Source organism: Falco naumanni, chromosome 1, assembly GCF_017639655.2.
Source record: "Falco naumanni isolate bFalNau1 chromosome 1, bFalNau1.pat, whole genome shotgun sequence".
In the NCBI taxonomy this organism is placed as follows: Eukaryota; Metazoa; Chordata; class Aves; order Falconiformes; family Falconidae; genus Falco; species Falco naumanni.
The window spans coordinates 104,409,675-104,424,874 of record NC_054054.1 but is presented as its reverse complement, the minus strand read 5'-3'; the positions used below and the strand labels follow the sequence as shown (position 1 = coordinate 104,424,874).

Below are 15,200 nucleotides of genomic sequence, written 5' to 3'. Positions count from 1 at the left end.
CCAACACGCCAGTGTCCCCAAGCTCTCTGCGCCATTACAGAGAACATGCAGCAGTTCTAAGGCTCCGTTTCCACATGTCCCAGCATCGCTGCCCCGCCGCTCCTCCAAAACATCCGAAGCTTTGACCAGCACTGCCCGCCGCCAGCAGCCCTGCCCCAAACCAGAGCAGTCCCTGCTCAGCCTCAGCCACAGGACGAGGATCCTTCAGGATGAAGTATTGCAGGCAGGCAAAGGGGACAAATGGCACTGGAAGGATGGCAGGAAAGAGCCTGGAGATGAGAGAAGCAGCATTGTCACCTTTTCCTGGTATGAGCAGAACTCACAACTGGAGCGCCTCACGTCTCCCTCACCATAACATCTTCCCTCCTCTACCCAGCCATCCATTTCCAAAAAAAATTTGTAACAAATCTTTGAAGCCTTAATCACTGCAAGACACTTAAGAGTCCAGGAGGACAAAGGCTCCAGAAGCTGGGTGGCCAAGGTGGCAGGGTGGGAGACAGGACTGGCAGACAGAGATATACAGCAGATGTCTGGCTTGCCTTTTGCACAGGGTCTGGTGTCAGAAGGAAGCCAAGTTAATTTTTTATTTATTTATTTATTTTTTATAGCAAGCTCTGACATACATGGTTCTAGTCCCACCTCCTGGCCCCAACTGACACCAAAACCCCCAGTCCTGAGAAAGAGCTGCAACAGATAATGATGAAAATCCGCATTCGTGTGCAGTATGGACCCGTGACGGCTCTTCCTTCCTGAACCAGCACTAAACCCAAGATGTAGGTCAAGAGCTTCTAGAAAACAAGCCAGATCATTTATAGGAAAAGCCACACTGAGTCAGGCCGTGCATCCACCTTGCCCTGATTTCTGTCTCCAACAGGGGCCAGTACTGGATGCTTGGAGGGGTGGCTGGCGCAAAATTAAGAGCTTAAAAATAGTAATGATAATCAGAAAAAAAAAATATCAGAGTTTACCCTCCTGACAGCACTTCCCAGCTTCAAGCAGTCACTCAGGGAGCCCCAAGAGAGCATCCCTGAACTTGTCTACCACATTTTGATGCTATTTATTTTTTCAGCCTCCAGAGCACTGGAAGGAATTAAGCTCTGCGATGTGATGAGCACTGCAGAGAAAGCAGGATATATGCCGTACCTGCTGGCCACAGGGGGAGGTTCAGGCACCCCTAACACCCCTCTCAGTGCCAGAGAGGACACACTCACTGCCCCCATGGTAGACCCCAACACAGGGTCAGCAAGAAGCTGCCACAAATACTCTGCACAGTGTAACAGAGCAAGAAGGAAAGGAAGGGCAAGGGAAGCAGCTGTCCTCTATTTGCTTCTGCAATCCCAGCCCAACCTCTGTTATTTGGATTTAGAGAAAACAGCCAGTATTCCTTCTCTTGGTATAAAAGGTGGTTACACTTGCAAGAAATCACTTGGTGGTAATTTAACTGAAGGAGGAAGAAATTTAGAGGTTGATGCAGCTGTGATTTGACACAGGCTACACCGGGGCCCTTGGAAAACCTTAATTTCCTTCAGGCCAGCCTGTTCTCCTTGGTTCGCACTGTAATTAGCTTCCCCTGACATCCAGGCAGAGAGCCTAGACCAACAGTTGAAAATTTGGCCAGGTTATTACAACCTTTCAATAGCCTGGCAACAGCACCAATTAATATAGAGCTAACTGCCTCGCTATAAATGCTCTAAGGCGCACTGAAAAGCAAGCTTTGGCTCAAACAACTTCTAATCAAAGCAGGCATTAAAAAGAGAGCTTAAGAAATCACCCCCAAAAGGCCAGTGCTGAACTCCCTTGAAAGTCCAGCCCCAGCTGGCACCTGCACAAACAAGCCTGCTATGTTGGAAAAGGAAAAGCAAGGAAATGGAAGCAAAGGAAAACCCTACCAAATGACCCAGGGTTATCATTTGAGCTGTGGTTTTTCAAAATGCTCATATAATATAACAGCATCTGTGACATACTGACCATTCAGTAGTTGAATGACACGCCTAGATTTAAAAAAAAAAAAAAAAAAGACATTTTGCTCCTTCCTTAATGCCCTCTTTAATTTATCTTCCAGGTTTTGGGGTCCCTTCATGGGTGCGCAGCTTTGGTGAAATCTTATTCCAGCTAGACGCAACAGCCAAGGATGCTGCAGCCCTCTGGAGAGGGCAGGGATGTAGCACCAAGCCTTATTCCTGACAAGCTCTGCCTCTCGAGCACGTGGCCTTCCTCTGGGGAGACAGCCAAAACGAAAAGGGAGAGCACTGAGGGCTGGGTCCAAGGTCCTGGGAAACACAAACCAAGCAGCTCTTCCGCATCTCCCATCACCAGCAGTATTTCTTTATCTTGGCCTTAAGGAGAAATTAAAGTTGCTGAGGACTAATTCAGGCTGTTCTTAACGTGCCACCCAGGAGCAGGCGAGCTCTGGTGCACATGCCACCAGCCATGCAGGAATCAAGGGACAAACAGGGCTGGAAAACCAATGTCCACATTAGTCAAACTCAAGAGCAGTGCTGGCTTTCAGCCAGGGGTTACTCCAGATGTTCTGCCCTGCATCTTGGGCTTTGGCTGCTTTACACACTGCTTTCCTCGCTCATGTCCACAGTGAGGACAACTATCTTGTCCCTCTGCTGAAAGGGCCACAGGTCCTAACACTAAAAACGCAAGGCTGCAGATTTTTAAAGGGACAAATCCAATGTTTCACTTTTTTCAGGCTGAATCCACCTCCTGTCGCTGACTCCAGTCACCTTCCCAGCACACCAGTTCAGGGAAACCAGTCAGTACCCATGGGAGTGGAAGCAGCATCCCACCCACCCATTCAGGAAGAACGCAGCAGCCTCACAGGGCAAGTGGTCCCCCATTAACCCAAAGAGTGCAAACAAGGTGGTGGGTGGTCCTGTCTCGCCAGCACCTGATGAACAGTGACCCAGGCGATCCATGCCAAAGCTGCTAACAACAATAGCAGCCCCAGTGTTACGTGAGCTATGGATTTTCATCATCCAGCAAAATCACCAACCCCCCTCAAAGCCAGAAATTCCTTCGGTGGTTTCTTCTTTAAGTTGGCCAATGGTTTACTTTTTTTTTAATTTACTTACTTCTTTAAATCCTGCCCTCTGGGTTAGCTGAAGGATACTATTGCCTGGGACAGACCTGCAGTGGTACACAAATGCACTGCTGGAGGGACACTTACTCTTCAGTTTGCTCCCCTCACTCCCATGTTTCCTATTCTTTTCCCTTAAGACAATGTCTGCAGCTAAATGAACACATTACAGCAGAAATTTTATACTTAATTTGTCCCTTGGGTGTTCTGCTGACCCTACCGAGAACTATATTTAAATGTGCAATTTCCTGGCTGGGCTCATTTGCAGTCCCTTCCCCCCAGCTGCCTATGCAAGCCTGGCCCAGAATCCAATTAGCTACTACCACCCTTTAAATCAAAGGCATTAAAAAAAACCCCTCAAACAAGAAAAACAAAAATCAAGGATTTTAATTACATCATTCTTATTATATGTCTAAATACTTACAATTCCCGTGCTCTCTGGGAGGTGGGCTTGAAAGGCTGGAAGATGACAGGTTTCCAAGCAGACAAATTTATAGCCAGAACAAACAGTTTGACAGCAGAGAGACTCTGCCCACCCTAATCAGGGCACGTTGGGCTTAATACATGGCAGAGCTGGATGCAGGACCTGCCCGGCACCAGGGGAAGGAGCAGCTGCTCCCCAGCACCCGAGAGGAGGCATGGCAAGCACAACAACTTCCAGCTTTACACACAAAGAAGCACCTTCAGTCCATCTGGTTGTAACACCAGGAACCTCCTTTCATCACCATCACCCCCAGATGCCTGGGAGGTGGTGGTGTTGCTGCAGTTTTCAGAGGAGTTTAAAGTGAAGGGATGTCCAAAGCCCACAGACACTTTGGACATCCCTTCCACCAGGATCGCAGCTTGTGGCAGTTTCAGTATGAAGGCAAGGCTGTGGTTTACACGTGGTCAAAGGCAGCCACCTCCCACAGACAAGCCCAGAGAGCACCCAGCTCTATTTCTAAATAAGTGATCCAGCAATCAGAAGACTGGTCTACTTCTGGGATTTTGCTGGTGTCACAATTACTCCTTGGCCAGTTTCAGCTGGTCATGGTGACAGCCACTGCAGCAGCTGTACCATGTTCCCAACAGCCCCAGCTTTGCACATGAACAAGGCAAGGAGGATGTGGATTCCCACCACCATATAGCCCTGGTCTTCACCACGATGGAGGGGCACTTCACTCCTTTCCCCATCACATCTTTAAGGTTCCAGCTTTTGCAGGTCAGGGTCCCAACTGAGGATTGCTGTGGCTGTTCTGACTTAACGGCAACCTCAGAGCATCTCCAGAGCCCCTTTTGGGCAAGCTTCTTTGACACCCCATCCTGCTCAGCAGCCTGTGCTCCAGCTCTTGGCTTCTTCCTGCCTCCAGGAGCCACTCAGCCGATCCCCAGAAAGCCTTTGGCTCTGGTGAATCTCCACAGGAGTGTTTGGCCAGGGCAGGAGGAGCCAGGCCCTGTGAGGCTGGAAGCCATCGGGAAAGCGGACATGCCGTTTGCTGACTGACTGCAAGTGCCTCAGCCTGGGCACCAGAGTTCCCAACTGCTGGCACTGCTTGGGAGGTACCACAGCTGCAGAAGAGGTCAAAGACTTTGGAACAGCCCCGTTGCTGCTGGAAATGGTGCTTCCCAACATCAGCAAGTGAGGAGTAGCTGGGATGACTTCGCTTTAAGATATTGGCTGTCCAGGTCCAAGCAAGCTGCCTTCAGCTGCTGGCAGGAGCTGGGTCCATCCTGAACAGTGTGGTCACCTGTACCTGCTCCTGAAAAAACACATGGGCTTGGCTCAGGCCTCCTGCCACCAAATCAGGGGACTGCAGAAATCCCATAGGTGAACCAAAAAACTCTTATGAGAGCATTAGACAGCTCAGCCTCCGGGGGAGTGGAGCAGGAAAGGGTTTAGTACGAGCACAGGCTTCTTGCCAAGAAACTAGAAGAGGCACCAAGTGATCCACAGGTCATGACAGCAGAACAGACAGCTCCAAAGAAGCTCAAAACAAGTACACTTGCATGGTGGGACAGACACTCGCGACAGGAGGGAGCACTGCCAAAATAAATGTATTAAAGCACAACGATGAAACATCTTTCTTCATTGACTCCCTGATTCCACACCCTTCCTTTAGAGAGGAAAAGATACACATGGACAGATGCTTTTGCAGAAAGCCATCAGCTAGGAAGACCAGATTCCCCAAGAGATCCACACCTCTGAACTATCTTCCTCTTCTCTTGCATGCAGCTACACTGACAACTTGCAAAGATGCTCTGCAGAGCTCCCTAATGTGCTAGAAACCAGTTTGACAGTGAAGTGTCAACGTATTTCTAGCTTAATAAAAGTTGGGGCATGGGAGAAGAGAGGGAAGGAATGAGACCGATTGTCTTAGACAAAAAGACTGGAATGGATTTCACAGCAAAGAATGTTTCAGGCCAAGGAAATATTTATTCATACCTAAAGAGCACGGAATATTAAATACTCTGGAAACTCTCCTCCACAAAGCCTTAGTGGAGTGAGGCTCTTAGCACCTCGCAGTAACCCCAACACACCCTCAATGCATCCAGGTGTTTCTACACAGACCACAGCAGAAATTCAAGAGTACCTTGGCATCGCAGCCGTGCCGTTAGCAGGAGGCTGGCACACACACTGTGACAAGGGCAAGCAGCCTCAGCCCTGAGGGCCAGGGACCTCATGAGGAATGAGGGGACAGGGAAGCTGGGCAGGCACTGAACCAAAGGCGACACAGCAACATGCTACTCTGGAGTCAAATCGGAGACGAACAACCAGCCCTTTGGCCTTGCATCCCTAGAGCACCTGCAGTTCTTTGACTCAGATCTGGAGGCTTATTTTCTATTGCTGTGGTATTTCAGATACAGTTATCGCCTGTGCCTGATGCTGTACGGAGAAAACACTGGTCCCTGCCATGAGGTTTATCCTCTTAAGAAAAAATGCCACAAGCAGACAGATGTTTGGAGAGCATGAGGAAAGCCATAATGGTGTTGCTCATTTTTTCAGGACATGCCGCAGAAGAACAGATTCCCACAGGTGGGGCATAATCTTATATTGCTCTTTTGCTGCTGTGATAATCATTCTGAACGGCAGGCATACAGTGGCATTTGGGTGAAGCACAGCCACTTTTTGACTCCTTGGAAACAGCAAAATGAAAATTAACAAAAAATGCCAGTTCCGTTCTGCAGTCTGACTTAAATCAATCTATTTGGCATTAAGTAATGGACTCCCAGCAATTGCTATGAATAAACCATGCCTTTTTACTATTGCTTCAAGGCAGATTATAAGCACTGCTCACATCAATACTGTATGAGAAAGGAAAAAGCAGAAGCCTGATTAGAGTATGGAAACATGTTGGAAGAGACGCCTGATCTCTTGAACATGTAAATGCATAGTAGTAACGTGGCCCGATTTGTCAGCTGAAAGCACCGAAGTTCATGACCACTACTACAGAACAAAGGCAGACAAAGCATCACACCCGTGAACGCATTGCACTGATCTGACAGCACTGTCAAGGAGCTATAAGCCCTCTCAAGTTTCCACAAAACCCTTCTTTCTGCCTCTTTCCTCCACACTTCCCCAGCCGTCCCCCTGCCAGTGCTGTGCCCATTAGGCAAGCTGAGACGGATGACCTCATTCTCACCATTCCAGCAGATCCCACCCTGCACACACAGTAACCCCCCAGCCCAGCCCCATGGCAGTAGCACACACACATTCCTGGTTCCTCTGCAGCCAGCCAGGGCTGGCCTGACAAGGTGCACTCAGCCATCACCCACTGCTCCATGCCTCTCCGCCTGAGGATGCGGTGCTGACAGAACCAGGCAAAAAACCCCTCATCTCAGGTCCGTTTTGTACCTGGGAGCCTCAGATACCATTAACCTTTGCCAGTTCAGCTACCTGACAGCTACAGAAGGGTCAGCCTGGACTTCAGCACCACAGCATCTCATCAGCCAAGAGGTCAGGGGGTGAATCCTCTGTCCTCATACCACCACTTGAGGCAGGCACAGCATCAGCACAAGCAGACTGAAACCCTTGGTTCCAGCACAAACAATACCACAGAACAGCACTACCCAGACACCGTCACTAGTAGCGGGTGTTAGGAAGTACCAAAATCAAGACTTGACTTGTCTAAGTGGTTAGCTTATGCATGCGTACTATAATTGTCACAGGAACACTGCACCAGGATCCTACTGCCTTCCAAGGATCTTGATTTCTTTGGCATGGGGGTACCACCTTCTATATCACCAGTATCCAAACCCGGTTCTCTCTCCTTCCCTCCCAGTTCTTCCACACTGATCTGTAACCATTCATAAAAGATGGGGAGGGAAGCTCTGAAGAAACAGAATACACCTTTCCAAGGCAACACTCAGCTCCCTTGAGGGGCAAATCCATCCTCTTCCTTTCATGCTACCATCAATCACTTTTCACATGCTGCAGCAAGGAAGCCTCCTTCCCTAATGGCGTTGTGATTCATCCTCAGATGACCTCCATCCCAGACTCCCAGCAAGGAGGCAGCTCACACATCTTCCAGTTTCTTGTCCACAGACGAGCAAGACGCCAGGTGCTGGGGTTGGACAAAGGAAAGGGAGGGCAGCAGACGCCCAGCATGAAGCAACAGCTATAGATCTTCTAGCAGGGCTTCCTTTGAGCATCCCAATTTCTCTCCGAGAGCCCACATCAGAGCAGCAGATCAGACTTAGACCACCAGCTTTCTCTAGCACATGAGGAGGTCCAGAGGCAGGAGGAAAGCTCCAGCAATGCCTGCGTGTTGCCAGTACCATGGCGAGGAAGCACAAAGGCAGGAGCTAGTTGAGAGTAACTTGACAGAGCTCGATGCAGCAGCATGGGAGCTGGCAATTATGGTAATTACAGCCAGCCTCAGGTAGGTATGCATGCACAGCACTCTGCAAAGCAGTGCTGGCACTTTTTTCCCCCCGCTGCTGCCCAGTTCCTTCAGTTTTATCCATTAGATGCGACAGCCTGCAACTGCGGGCTTCATGAGGCTGTGCCCATGCTACTTCTATATATAAAATCCTACCCTCAGCAGCTCTTTTGTGGTTTTAGGACTTGCTTTATTATATAGCATAGAAACTCGAACTACTGTCTAGAGTGGAAGGTGGGGAAGAAGAGACATAAACCCATGATAAAGTCTCTCATGACTACAAGGGACCAACAGCAAAATATTCTGAGTTAATACGTACACCAGGCAAAAAACTTAGCTCTATCCCAGCCAAAACCAGAACGGCTGCACTCAAAACTGCAAGATAAAATAGTGAGCAATCTCTGCAGCAGAGGGACAGCTGAGAGACACAAGCCACCAGGACAGCAGCATCTCACCACAGAACACTGCTCCAATACAGCAGCAAACTGTCAAATGCAAGCACTAAAGGCCAGGTCACTAGGGTATGATGATCTCACACCCCTTGGTACAACTGATTCACACTTTCACCACAGTCACAAATCAACACTAACGCACCCTCAGAAGGTGTTATTCAGCCTGGGCTTCCACAGGGCTTCTTTAATTTTCCTTTTCCCACTCCAGCTGAGCCTCTCATGTCTGCTCCTGGTTTAACAGCTATGCTAAGCACTCAATGTTTGGGTCTATCTGTGAATTGGAGCTCCAGGTTACCAAGGAAATCTGTAGCCAGAGGAAACAACTGAACAAATCTTCTTCATGTTAATGTAACAGCCTACATACCAAATCATCCCTCTCCACTTGAAAGCCTTGTGGGTCTGCAGGACTTGCTTCTACAGAGCATACTTAGAGTTCAACAGCCATACTAGAGATCCATGTAAAGTGAGAATACCAGAGGCAAGGTGGAGTTTTTTCCCCTCTGAAGTTGAAGAAAGTGTTACCTGCACAGCTGTGCAAAGTCAGGAGTCTTGCCCTGCACAGTTTCCCCATGGGAACAGGGACCTAACATCCATCCAAAATGGGTCATTAATGCTTTGTCCTCACAAGGTCACACAATTATGGAGCCACCTGGCTGCAAAAAAAACAATCAGCACACCATGGAAACCACCATGGGATATTGCAGAGGAACTGCAGGTTTCAGGGAGCTGCTCTTCCTCCCACCATGGCACACAGCTCTGTTTTTGGTGGCTTAATGCAGACCCCTCTGCTCTGCAACAAGGACTCTCATCAAAACATCAGGCTCCGCTGCCAGCTGAAAAGGATGGGACACAGTCCTCCTCACTTATACTGCAGTGAGAGGAAACTACCGGAGACACTGAATTGCAAATGGTAGCAAAAAAAAAAAAAAAAAAAAAGGAGGTAATGAGTTTGGCTCTGCTGACTTTAGGGAAGCAGTTGTCACTCAGCACCAGCATCAGCAGAAATGAAGGCTGGATTTCCATGGCTTTCTTCTTGTCCAGGACATACATATGGCTGCTCTGCAGAGAGTCCAGCAAGGGAACAGGAAAAAGGGGAAGGATGCCCGTATCTCAGCAAGACACATATTCAAGTGCTGCTCCAACAGACAGTAGCACATCACAGCCTTGCTGTTTACACTCACACCAGCATAATTAGAGCAGTCACTCTTAACCAGCTAACAATTTCACCATAAACTCTCTGCACAATACTGAAGAATTAATCGCAACATTTCACAGCCTTCCCTGAACACAGCCACCAATCTGCAGAAACACTGAAACCACCCCAGAGACAAACAGGCTAAATTAATCCCACATGGCTTCTGGCAAAAAGAACAACTATTTCAGAGGTACTCACCCTAAAATAATGCCTGCCCAGGGCAGCAACCCAAAAGAAACAAGTCCTCAACAAACCACACCTTTATCCACAAGGCATGACTCAGCTCCTGTGCTGGTGCCACCAAGAAATAAAATAGAAGGGTTCATCTATAGCCAGGTTCATTCCCTAAACCAGCAGGTTTCTGGGCTCAGAAGCTCCCAGCTGCCATGGGACAGCCTTCCCTTCCAGCTGCAAGCCTCAGCCCACTGAGAAGCCGTGTCCCCAAAAGGTTTTGACCTTTCAGGAGAACTTCCCTATCCAGGGACACCAGCACATGAAAGGAATTTAAAAAAAAAAACAAAATTCTCTGATGTCATGTACTTGACACTAATGACAAGTATTTATGCTTCTCCCTGTTTCTGTTCCTATCACTTATGTCAACAATAAAACTGAAGACTGCAACGGAACAGGAATATATTTCTAAAGACTTAGCCCAGCAGAAAAAGTGACCAACAAATCCAGACTGCAAATTCTTAAGCAAGTTAGAACTGCAAGTTACACAGTGCTTGACTGCACCCCACCATTAATTAGGAGCTCTATAAAATGACTGTATTTGTATAGGTTAAAAACTAGACTGGAAAACAACACAGTAGCTGAAAACCAGAAATATAGGAAAGGTTGAGTCTGATTTCCAGATGGATTTTTTCATAACCCTGATGTTTGATTCCAGGGAAAAAAAAAAAAAGCTACACTTGCTAATTCAAAGCAACCCTTGAAGTAAGACACAAGCCTTCTCTGGGAACCCACAGAGGACCTCCCTGCTTCATCACATCTCTGGTTTCATCCCTTCTTCCCCGTGCCTGTCACCAGGTGCCACTTCTCACCCAGACCAAGACCAAGGGCAGGCAGCTCTGGGCCAGAGGCACACTACACTTGCTGGTCACCCAGGACCTGGGGAACTCAATTTCTCAAAAATTCTGCAACAACCTCCAAAGGGATCTGCAGCATCCTGGCCTGTTGCTGATGTCTCTAACAGAGATGGTTTTCTGTGATTAGGGACTCAGTCCTTAAAGCCACCACTTGCGGCCAGCTACACAAGCCTGAGAAACATCTGAACTTCTGAAAAGCTGGCAACAGGCATGTACACTTACACCTCACCCACCACCACAAATCAGCAGCCACTCTCCCACGCATCCATGAAAGTTACTGCAGCTTCTTTCCACCATTATCTTTTACATTAGTATTCTATCCCAATTTATCCATTAGCAGAATTTCTTCTTTAGAAGGCTTCAGACATTTTTCTCCAACCATGCTAGGCTTAACAGCTGTCTTAATTAAAAGATGCTTGACAACATGACATTATTTGATAAAAGTCATTTATTTGCTTCACCCAATGCTTTGATGCTTTATCTATCACAAACATCACTAACCAACCCTCAGATCTGCCATGACGACTGTGTTATGTCAACAGTTGCTTCTGTACACGTCAATCATCCCCACCACTTTTACAGCCAGCTACCCACATTCATTTCTCCAACCACGTATCTTCTGATGACTGGGTCACCTCCCTGCATGTTGGATGCTTGCTTCTTAAAGCAAGTAAGATCCTGTGCCAAAAAATAAAGGACTGAAGATCAGAAGAGAAACCATGAAGAGAAAGACGTAAGAGGAAGAATTTTGACAGGGGTTACTGTGTACCTAGTTTTCCCCAGATGTGTCTGCTTCCCTACCTCTTAAGGCACAAGGCAATAAGATTTTATCTCATACCAACTCTATACTTGGCTTTTACACTGGCAGCTTTGTCCAAAAGACAAAGGGGTAACCTGCCTCCTCACTGGTTCTCAGCAAAGGGACAGGCTCAGCTGCCCATCTTCTCCAACTGCCAAACCTCAGCAGCAGGGCTAGGTACCAGCAAGCATCTGCCAGAAGCTGTGCAGGAAGAAGTCTCCCCCCACCCCAAATTAGAGTTATGTCAACAGTTGCTTCTGTACACGTTTACCCAAATTAGAGGTGGGTAAAAAAACTACAAATGAGCAGAGCCTGCCTCTCCCTGCAGCCAGTGTGTGCTGGTGCTTTGAGCTGCTGAACAGACCCATGGACACGCCACCTGTTCATCACCCACCTGCACTTCAGGGCAGTAACGGGTATGCTCTCTCCAGGCATCTTCCCAAGGCAGAGTAATTGCACATATTGATTTCAGATGTTGTCAGACAAACTGCCTTCCGCAACTCCAGCACAGGCAGAATTCTCACACTGAGCTCCCCACCAACACATGCCCTTTCCACCCCCCCCAGCCTCCCCCCAACTCGGCTTGCCCGGATTTGCATCAGATTTATCCTCTCTGCCCCTCAGCCAGGCAGACAGGTCCTCTGGAGAGCCAAACCACCCTGCTGATAGCCCACAGAGGCCAGCCAGCACCCCAGCTTTTTTCTGAAGCCTCTTACAAAAGAGGTTTCTCCTGCTCCTGGGTAGCAATGACCCTGTCAAGGCTCTCCTAAGGTCAGCAGTGACACTTGCAGGCTTGGTTTTCAGACACGGCTGTCCTCAAGAGAGGCTGGCACAAACAACTGGGTTAAATACACCCTTCAGGTAACTTCAGGGAACAAACACCAGCAAGAAGAGATGCTGTACTCTGGTGAGCAGACCCTTGTCTGAGGTACAGTGACACACTCAGCATAGTGGTACTTCTTCAAACGCAGCCGAGGTCCAAACCACAGAAGCGCCTGCGGTGACCGTTACCTCAACAGTGCTTCTTCCTCCAGCAAACAGAACGCTGCCATGCCGTCCTTCCAAGCATCTCCTCTGCTGCAGGCTGAAGAGATTCCCGTTGTAGCCACCCCATGAGAGCCCGTAAGGGGACAGAAATCCCACGGTCCCTTCCCAGCAAAAGGAAGCTGAGTCTTGAAAGGCTGGTTAGTGCAAGGATGATGAATTTCATCAGGCAAAAGCCTTTAGTTTTTAATGAGCATCCTAATGAAGGGGCACAGTTGCCCCAGCAGCACAGGCTTTGAAGGCCATGGCAGATGTCAAGCACCAAGAGGCTGTGTGAAGTGATGGGGGCATCTCAGTGTCCCCCGGGACAACGCTGGGCAGGCGAGGTCCCCTTGCAGCTCTGCTCCAGAAGAGGCTGGGTGAGCTGCTCTGCCCACCCTCTCTGGGCCAGCAGCTGTCCTGGGAGGGTACGCACCCCCACACATCCCACTCCAAGCATGCCAGCTCTGACCCACAAGATACATCCCAAAAGTGTGGAGAAGAAATAGCTGGAGACAGTTCCAGATTGAAGGCACTTCATACCAGTGAACCTCAAAAAAAGAGCACCTACTGCGACTTAAAGCCCAGCCTTCATACCGTATCGAGCAATAACATGCCTGAACTCCTCGCTGGAAAAACAGGCTGGTGCTTACACTCCTGGTTGCTAAGATCTGGCCTTCTCCAGGCAAAAGCCATGGGAGCAAGCCCAGGAAAGCATTTTATTGCTGTGCCTGGAGATTAATCCTATGCATACCACGCACCCCAGCCTGAGCACGGGGCACGGCACAGCGAGCTGTGCCATGCGCAGGGATGTGTTGGAGCACAGCCCCATCGCACTGGCTTTGCTTTTTCTCTTCAAGCAACCAAGATAACGGCTCTCTGCTTGCCTTATCCAGTCAAAAGCAACACTTCAAAGCCATCCCGTGTCAAACGCCTGAACTAATTGAAGCTGCCAGAGATGCCTCGCAGGGAGGAGGTTAACGCGTTGTGGGAAGCGGCACCGTAAGCTTGACTTGGAACCGCAGAGTATTGTAAATAGCAGAGCAACAGTCTATTAAACAAAACCTGTTCCATTAAGTTACAGCTACAACAGAACGGTAATTTTAGCTTCATCAGAGGAGCTGAAGAAAGCGATATCCCTGCAGGATCAGCAGTTTTCCTTGCTCACAGCACACAGGCCTGTGGAAGCCGCAGTTTGTTTTCCCTCCGTGGCAAGGTAAGCGGGGCAGGGGAGCTGAGCCCCCCTCGGGCCGGGCTGGTGCAAAGGGGAGGACAGCGCTGACCCAGGTAAAGGCCCCCCGCCCCAGCCCGGCCCCCAGGACAGCGCTGACCCGGGTAAAGGCCCCCCCGCCCCAGCCCGGCCCCCAGGACAGCGCTGACCCGGGTAAAGGCCCCCCTTCCCCAGCCCGGCCCGGCCCCCCGGGCCCCAGCCTGGCTCGGAGCCAGCGGCAACCCGCACGGCGCTCCCCACACCGCCTACCGCCCCCTCTGCCCCCGCTCCCCCGCTAGAAAAGGGACAGACACGACTGCTGCGACGGGCAGCCCGCTCAGGACCCCCGGTTTTAGGTCTGTCCGTCCCCCGCCCCCATTTACTTTGGGGCCCCGCCGCTCCCGCAGCCCAGGGGACGAGGCAGCTGCCCGAACGCGCCCGCCGCGGCAGCCGGCCCTCGGCCGCCGCACGCCTCCGGAGCCCACCCGCCCTGCGCCCCCTCCGGGGCGCTGCCCACGGGGTGAACCCGCGTGTGCGCGGTCGCACGGCAGCGGCACCTGCCCCAGGCCGGGGAGGTGCCGCCAGCCCCGGCAGGGCTGAAAGCGGGAGACCCGCGGGGCGGGCAGCGCGGCCCAGGCGGCCCCCCAGAAGGGAGAGGGCGCCGAGAGAGGCCGAGGGGACTCGAACCCGCCACCCCGCGCCCGCCACTGCCACTCACCTGCGCCCGGCACCGCCGGCTCCAACGTGCCACTGTTTGCGGCGCCCGGCGAAACTGCCCGGCCCGCGCCCTATCAGCGTGCGCCGCCCCAGCCGCCTGCCCCTCCCATTGGCCGCGCGGCGGCTGAGCCCTCCCCCCCCCCCCGCCGGCTCTAAATAGCCGCCCCGCGCGCCCGCTCCCATTGGCTGGCGGCGGCCGCGCCTCCCCGGGCCCGCGCGGCGGCAGTCGGTCGCTGCCCGGCGGGCGCTGTCAGGGAGAGGCGGCACTGGGCGGGCGCGGCCGCGGGTTCTGAGGCAAAAACCCCCTTTTTCGGGGGTGTGCGGCTGGATGGTGCCCAAGCAGAAGCACACCTGGGCTAAGGGCGGGCTTTTGGGTGAAAACACCGGAAATTTTGGCAATATAACCAGGCAAAGTGGTGCTGGCGCGGCAGGGAGCCGAGGCGCTGCTGGGCCCAGGGGGTTGCACCAGGCGAGGGATGTGGGGGCGGGCAGGGGGAAGCCCAGCGGTGGGGGGACAGGCAACAAGGTGGCTGCTGCCTGGGCTGTGGGCGATCAGGCAGTGGGGGCAGGTGGTTTCACCATGCCCTGACTCCAAGGAGGCCGTGAGAGCGCATCTCCTGGGGCAGGCGGCCTTGTTCTGCGGGTGCTTGCCCAGGGGTGCCCGCGCCCCCTCAGTGTGGCCAGGTGTCCCCTCAGCCAAGCTCTGGCTCTACAGTCAACCCTGACCATGTGCACAAGCATTTTCTGAAGTCTTACAGCAATAGGGAGAAAA

General features: G+C 51.1%; 1 protein-coding gene across 1 annotated transcript in view; it reads right to left on the bottom strand.

Annotated features, from left to right (window-relative positions):
• Positions 1–14,526, bottom strand: part of CAMKK1 (calcium/calmodulin dependent protein kinase kinase 1) — a 102,613-nt gene extending 88,087 nt beyond the window's left edge. Inside the window, exon 1 of the mRNA XM_040613862.1 lies at positions 14,430–14,526. The gene's annotated coding sequence lies outside the window, so the exon portion shown is untranslated. The remainder of the gene's footprint in view (positions 1–14,429) is intronic.
• Positions 14,527–15,200: the final 674 nt, after the last annotated feature.